The sequence below is a fragment of the Rhipicephalus microplus genome, chromosome 3 (genome assembly GCF_043290135.1).
Source record: "Rhipicephalus microplus isolate Deutch F79 chromosome 3, USDA_Rmic, whole genome shotgun sequence".
Lineage (NCBI taxonomy): Eukaryota > Metazoa > Arthropoda > Arachnida > Ixodida > Ixodidae > Rhipicephalus > Rhipicephalus microplus.
Genome location: NC_134702.1, coordinates 88,932,661 through 88,940,032, shown reverse-complemented (window position 1 = coordinate 88,940,032; position 7,372 = coordinate 88,932,661). Strand labels below are relative to the sequence as shown.

Below are 7,372 nucleotides of genomic sequence, written 5' to 3'. Positions count from 1 at the left end.
TTCGATGACATCATCCATGACAGTGTACTTCTGAAAACACCCACCGATGTGACGTTGGTGGTCAAGGATATAAAAGCGCCGCCGCAACTGCATCGCATCAGTGGGGAAGGTGACAGTAGCACCAGCACAATGCTTAATCGCTGTCTGTTCCTTGTGCAGTTTTGCGCTGGCCTGGCAGCTCCCTTGGTAGCCACATCTTCGACGGTTTTTGATGTTTCACCGGTTGCTGATCGACACGCGCAAGTTTCGGCTTGCGTGCGCGCCGACTGCCCTGTCCTTCTCTCGGAGCAAAGCCATGGTTCGTTCGTCAGCATGCCGGTAACCTTCTTCGATGACATCATCCATGACATCGTACTTCTGAAAACACCCACCGATGTGACGTCGGTGGTCAGGGATATAAAAGCGCCGCCGCAACTGCATCGCATCAGTGGGGAAGGTGACAGTAGCACCAGCACAATGCTTAATTGCTGTCTGTTCCTTGTGCAGTTTTGCGCTGGCCTGGCAGCTCCCGTGGTAGCCACATCTTCGACGGTTTTTGATGTTTCACCGGTTGCTGATCGACACGAGCAAGTTTCGGCTTTCGTGCGTGCCGACTGCCCGGTCCTTCTCTCGGAGCAAAGCCATGGTTCGTTCGTCAGCATGCCGGCAACCTTCTTCGATGACATCATCCATGACAGCGTACTTCTGAAAACACCCACCGATGTGACGTCGGTGGTCAAGGATATAAAAGCGCCGCCGCAACTGCATCGCATCAGTGGGGAAGGTGACAGTAGCACCAGCACAATGCTTAATCGCTGTCTGTTCCTTGTGCAGTTTTGCGCTGGCCTGGCAGCTCCCTTGGTAGCCACATCTTCGACGGTTTTTGATGTTTCACCGGTTGCTGATCGACACGCGCAAGTTTCGGCTTGCGTGCGCGCCGACTGCCCTGTCCTTCTCTCGGAGCAAAGCCATGGTTCGTTCGTCAGCATGCCGGCAACCTTCTTCGATGACATCATCCATGACAGCGTACTTCTGAAAACACCCACCGATGTGGCGTCGGTGGTCAAGGATATAAAAGCGCCGCCGCAACTGCATCGCATCAGTGGGGAAGGTGACAGTAGCACCAGCACAATGCTTAATTGCTGTCTGTTCCTTGTGCAGTTTTGCGCTGGCCTGGCAGCTCCCGTGGTAGCCACATCTTCGACGGTTTTTGATGTTTCACCGGTTGCTGATCGACACGCGCAAGTTTCGGCTTTCGTGCGTGCCGACTGCCCGGTCCTTCTCTCGGAGCAAAGCCATGGTTCGTTCGTCAGCATGCCGGCAACCTTCTTCGATGACATCATCCATGACAGCGTACTTCTGAAAACACCCACCGATGTGACGTCGGTGGTCAAGGATATAAAAGCGCCACCGCAACTGCATCGCATCAGTGGGGAAGGTGACAGTAGCACCAGCACAATGCTTAATTGCTGTCTGTTCCTTGTGCAGTTTTGCGCTGGCCTGGCAGCTCCCGTGGTAGCCACATCTTCGACGGTTTTTGATGTTTCACCGGTTGCTGATCGACACGCGCAAGTTTCGGCTTTCGTGCGTGCCGACTGCCCGGTCCTTCTCTCGGAGCAAAGCCATGGTTCGTTCGTCAGCATGCCGGCAACCTTCTTCGATGACATCATCCATGACAGCGTACTTCTGAAAACACCCACCGATGTGGCGTCGGTGGTCAAGGATATAAAAGCGCCGCCGCAACTGCATCGCATCAGTGGGGAAGGTGACAGTAGCACCAGCACAATGCTTAATCGCTGTCTGTTCCTTGTGCAGTTTTGCGCTGGCCTGGCAGCTCCCTTGGTAGCCACATCTTCGACGGTTTTTGATGTTTCACCGGTTGCTGATCGACACGCGCAAGTTTCGGCTTTCGTGCGTGCCGACCAAGGAGGTTATACTTAGAACTTCTGGAGTGGCGGTCCCGCATACCCGCCCATGTATCGGAGTGAAGCCGCGGAAACCCGTCGGCGGCCATATTGCTCAGGGCAGAAGGAGGCGGCGACTGCCTTGTGCCGCCGTTGTGCCCCGTACGCTTGCAGCCGTGCCTTCTGTAATAGCAATGAAAGGGCCGCTTTATTTTTCTTAGGACGCGAGGGAACTTTGAAACGACTAATATACATCCTATTTATTTTTTTCTTGACACTTACACTGAGAGTTAAAGATGATGCGATAGGATATCAGTTTGTATTATATGTTTACACTGTTGTCTCACGGCAGAAGTACCGCTCGAGAAGATGCAACGAAAATAAAATTTAAGAGCGGGAGAAGTTGTAGAATGCTAGCTGGAGACGAAAACAAAAATATGAAACCAATAACGCAATAAAGGAAACTGAAGGTTCACGGTACAACCATATTTATTCACTTGTCCACATTCAGCACCACGGTTACCGGCCGCGGCGGCCACTTTTCTAATGGAGGCGAAAAGCGAAAACGAGATTTCGGCGCAGGTTAATGATCCCCAGATGGTGAAAATTAATCCGGAGCCCTCCACTACGGCAAGGCTCATTGCCTGCAATGCGTCGGCCCGTTAAACCCTACAGTTAGTCACATTCAGCACCAGATGCATTTGACTAAACCAAACGTTAAATCTTCCAGCAAAAAATTAAAATTCTGACTAAAAGAACAAATGCATCAAACACTAACAGTGAGCTAAATTAAATAGAAAAACACATCAATCAAGTTCTCGCACTTAGAGATTTTTGAAAATAATCTATCTTGTTAGGAGTGTGCGCACGTTTTTGTTACAGTTCTCCTGGTTCATTCTCCTAGAAATGTGATGAAGTCTTGTTCTGATGTACACGCTGGCAATTTTCTTTGATAAGCTATATATATGGTTATCAAGGGGGTCACAGTCCAGCAGGTGAGGCTCCAGCTGCGCGAACAATGCTTTTTCAAACACTGCAGTCATCACATGTACCAAAAGGCTATCTGAGCTAGTATTAAGGGATTTCAAATTCTTGCATTCATGCTGTAGTACTCGCAGTCCCTTTTCTGCAATACTGCAGATCTCTAAGACGTCCTTGGATGGTGCGACAAGTCCACCTCTGTTTTTTGCTCTGACAAGGTCTGGTTCTTCGCTTGATTCCAGCGCAGCACAGCACTCCTCACAATTCGTGACAGACCGCACCTTGCGAGCCACAAATCCCGCTATATACGGCACAACAGCACTCGTCACCGCTGAAAGGCTCTGGGGGAGATCCACACGATGAGTGTAGTCATGTTCATCATCCACAGGCTCCAGAAGCGACGACCTCCTGTGTGACGTAACTGCTGTTGGTGACTCGGCAAGGCTGACAGCACTGGACATGTTCAGGATAGACACCACATCTCGGCAGCAGTTCCCAGCGTCAGACGATGTTACCTCTGTGTGGAAGAGGAGGCGCTTATAGGCGGCTCTGAACTGGCAGGCTGTGGGGTTGTTGTTGTATCCCCCCTTTCCCCCCACACAACCAAAAAACGTTTCCAAATGGTCTTGCGACATCTTGTGCGTCAACAGATACTTCAAAATTTTCGTGGCCACAAGGGCATCGAAAAGGGCAGTGACACTTCGAATGCAAATGATGAGGCCAACAAACCCAGTTTTTTTCAGTCCATCTATCACTGGTCGCCCACTTGCATCCTTCAGCCCCCTAATATACTCCTCGGCTTCGTGGAAGAACGATTTCCAAGAAGCTGCATTCTGCTGCCGCAGTGGGGCTTTGAATGATCGCGCCAGAGGGTTCCTCGAGTTGAGAATATCGAAGAGGCGATCAAAGATTCGAATGAACTCCGCTGTTGCGTGGGCACCTTGAAACTGGGGAAGCTTCAGTTTATACTCGCAGAAGTCCAGTGCATCAGCAACAGATGAGCTAAGGGTCTGCACAGCCAGTCGAACCTTCATTTTTTGCTTTGCCCACTCCAGATGAACTTTCGTCAGCTTGTTTCCAAGGTGCAAGCCCTCTTTTTGTTGCAAGGCCTCAAGAGCTTCAATGTATGACCACTTCACTTTGCGCCCTTGAATATCAGTGAGGTGGTTTACTGATCCCAAGCAGTTACGCACAAGCTTGATCATGTGGCAGGCATCTAGAATCACAAATACTTTGTTTGGGCAATCTTCTAAGCACTGGAATGAGGTGTTAAATCCCGGAGAACGACAGCGGAGATCAGCACCAAGAAAACTGGCCATTGAAAAGTTCGAGGCCGCTCCATCAAAAGTCAGTGATGCTGCTATGACACCTGCTGAAGTCACGCGCGAGATACACTCTTTCGTTAGCTGCGCTCTTTCAGAACCAGAGAGAGAATCAATGAAAAAATACCCAAGGGGCACCTTCAGCCTCATATTGAGTGCCACCAGCATGAAAACACAGGCATTCGTTGCTTCTGGGAGGCTGTCATCTGGCATTTCCATGCCCAAGTCGACATATCCGAAAACTTTGTTGCCCACAAGTTGGACATGTTTTTTAATAGACATGTCGTCAACCATTATGGCAGCGACCAGTGGCTCATCTCTTCCTTGCACTATGTTCTTGATAAACTCGAATGATTCTGAGGTGAAGCCAGGATCACCATTCACTGCCTTGTACCATTCGCGAAGAGTTCGCTGGTTTGGCAAAGCATTGTTAAACTTAGCTCGCACATAATCATAAGCCCTTGGCGAATAATAGTGAAGCGTCAGTGCAAATGCTCTTAATTCTGGGGGGTATTTGTTCGTCTTTTCATGAGTTCTCTTGAGAAGCTGCTGGATATCCGGAGAAAATGACGCTTGGAAAACCTCCAACCCTTTTTCCGACAAAAGGTTCTGCTCCTTTAGCTGCTCAATCAAATCCTGAGAAGCATCAATGCGTTTTGAAAGTCTCCGTTTCTTCTGGTGCAACGTCTTGACCTTCTTTTTCAGCTGCTGTACCTCTTTCGCCGATTCATGCACTTTCTGCTTGTACCACTCCTTCGGGGGGGAAGTTTGCAGGGGGGAGACTTCGGCAGCTTCATCCAAAACAGGCTCCTGAGGCGAAGGCATCTCCCGACTTTTTGGAGGAGCTCGTTTTCTCTTCTCCTACGCAAAAAGAGGAATAACGCGACAGCGTCAGAAATTTAGGCATTTAGAGCGAATGCGCAAGTAAATATTAGAAACTGAAAATCCCAGAGATGCGGAGCTAACGCTACAATAACTACATTTGGTAAACGAAGAGCTCACGAAGCGTACTCACTGGCTTTTGTAGGTGCGCTGGAAACGCTGCAAACTTGGTAGGGATGCTACCAGCTCGTAGTCTCGTTGTTTGCCCTGTTCTATCGAAGCAGTCTGCTTCAAAGTGCGTTGAACACAAGACGTCATTCTTCTTCGGAGTCCAACCTTCTCGCCTCACAGCGCGCTCCCATGCACTGCGCAATTCGCAGTCTTTGGGAAACCTGCAAAGCACAAAAATGTTTCACAGTGTCTCCATGGCACCCGGACGTAAATGGGAAATGCTCGTACGCGCGAATGCATTCGTAATCGCAAAAATATGCGAGGGAAAGCGAGCGAGCAAAGCACGCTACTTACACGTGAAAAGTTATCCCCGGTGTTTGCTTCACGCGATTTGCGCAGCCAAATGCTGCGCAAGGCCCACCATCGTCTTCAGAAGAGGTCACAGTCGTCTGCCACAGCGGCCTCATTCGATTAGAGGCACCGCACTCAAGAAAAACAACGGAGAGGCCGCACGCACATGCACGCGTTACAATGCGTTCGACCGCTTTCTGCCCTGAGCAATATGGCGGCGCGTGGCGTCAGCCGCGGAGCCCCTCCGCCACTCCAGAAAGTTTAGTATAACCTCCTTGGTGCCGACTGCCCGGTCCTTCTCTCGGAGCAAAGCCATGGTTCGTTCGTCAGCATGCCGGCAACCTTCTTCGATGACATCATCCATGACAGCGTACTTCTGAAAACACCCACCGATGTGACGTCGGTGGTCAAGGATATAAAAGCGCCGCCGCAACTGCATCGCATCAGTGGGGAAGGTGACAGCAGCACCAGCACAATGCCTAATTGCTGTATGTTCCTTGTGCAGGTACGTTACCTAAGCAATGCCTATTGCCTTCGTTCTGACGATCGATTTTTGCTACTGGTACCTTGCCCCCACATTTGCTCACTTATGCTTACTTCATCATATGCTGATATTGTACATGGCCTGTGTAGTCTGTTACTAAGCGGCGATGTGGAGTTAAACCCGGGACCTCCGCAAAGGCTAACTCGTGCTAATTTGGCTAACTCAGGCCTTACATCGCGCACAGGTTCTCTTACTTGAACGGATTCTAATAATCCATCAAGTTCTGATGCCGACAATGAATGGTCTGTTTCAGAAATGTTTTCTCAAACTTTATCTGGCCAGAAGAAAATAGAACAAGATGTCGCGGAATTGCGTAACTCTGTCAACTCCCGGTTTGAGGCTATCGAAACGCGCTTAACTATTCTAGAGAAGACTCCACCTTCTCACAATGCTGCATTCTACGACGAACTGCGTTGCCAAATTGAAAAGCTGTCTTCTACAGTCAACAAGCTTTCTTCTCGAAATGATGATTTAGAAAATCGCTCGCGCAGAAACAACATTCATATACGGTCTGGAGGAATCGGAAGATGAAAATAGTGATTCTTTAAAGGCCAGTCTGTCGAAGTTTTTTTCAGACATACTTAAAGTTGAATTTCCGCAGATCGAACGATTCCACAGGATCGGTAGATACTTTGGTAGTAAACCTCGCCTGGTCATTCTTAAACTTCTTGACTTCCGCGAAAAGATTAAGGTGCTGAAGAATGGGTTTAAGCTGAAGGGTTCTAACATGCGTATAACGGAGGACTTCTCTGAACACATACGGATTATTCGCCAAAAACTATGGGACGCCACTGCATCCTTTAGGAATGACGGTTTCACTGTGCAATTAAGGTACGATCATGTATATATAGATAATGCGCGGTATGACTGGGATTGTATTTCCAACTCATTAGTAAAATCCACCAAACAGTCTTCTAAACGCCCCACTCTTACGAAATGATCGAATCATGATAAGGTGTGTATTCTCAATATAAATGCCAGAAGTCTCACTAATAAATTTTCTGATTTTGTACATTTGCTTGCTACCTATTGTCCGCACATTGTTGGCGTCACGGAAACCTGGCTTCATGGCGACATACATGATTCTGAAATTACTCCACCAGGGTTTAATGTTGTTCGTACTGATCGATTGCATGGCCGAGGTGGTGGCGTCGCCATCTTCTTGAGGTCTGATTTAAGTTTCTCTGTATTAAAGTCACCTGCAGATATTGAAACAGTCTGGTGCAAGGTTCATATCGCGAACTCTCCTATAATTGTCGGTGTATTTTATCGTCCCCCAGGTTCATCACTAGATCAGT

General features: G+C 48.8%; 1 pseudogene; it reads left to right on the top strand.

The window, feature by feature from the left end:
- The first annotated feature begins 5,861 nt into the window (after nt 1–5,861).
- LOC142802861 (uncharacterized) lies at nt 5,862–7,014 on the top strand (annotated as a pseudogene).
- The last annotated feature ends 358 nt before the right edge of the window (nt 7,015–7,372 follow it).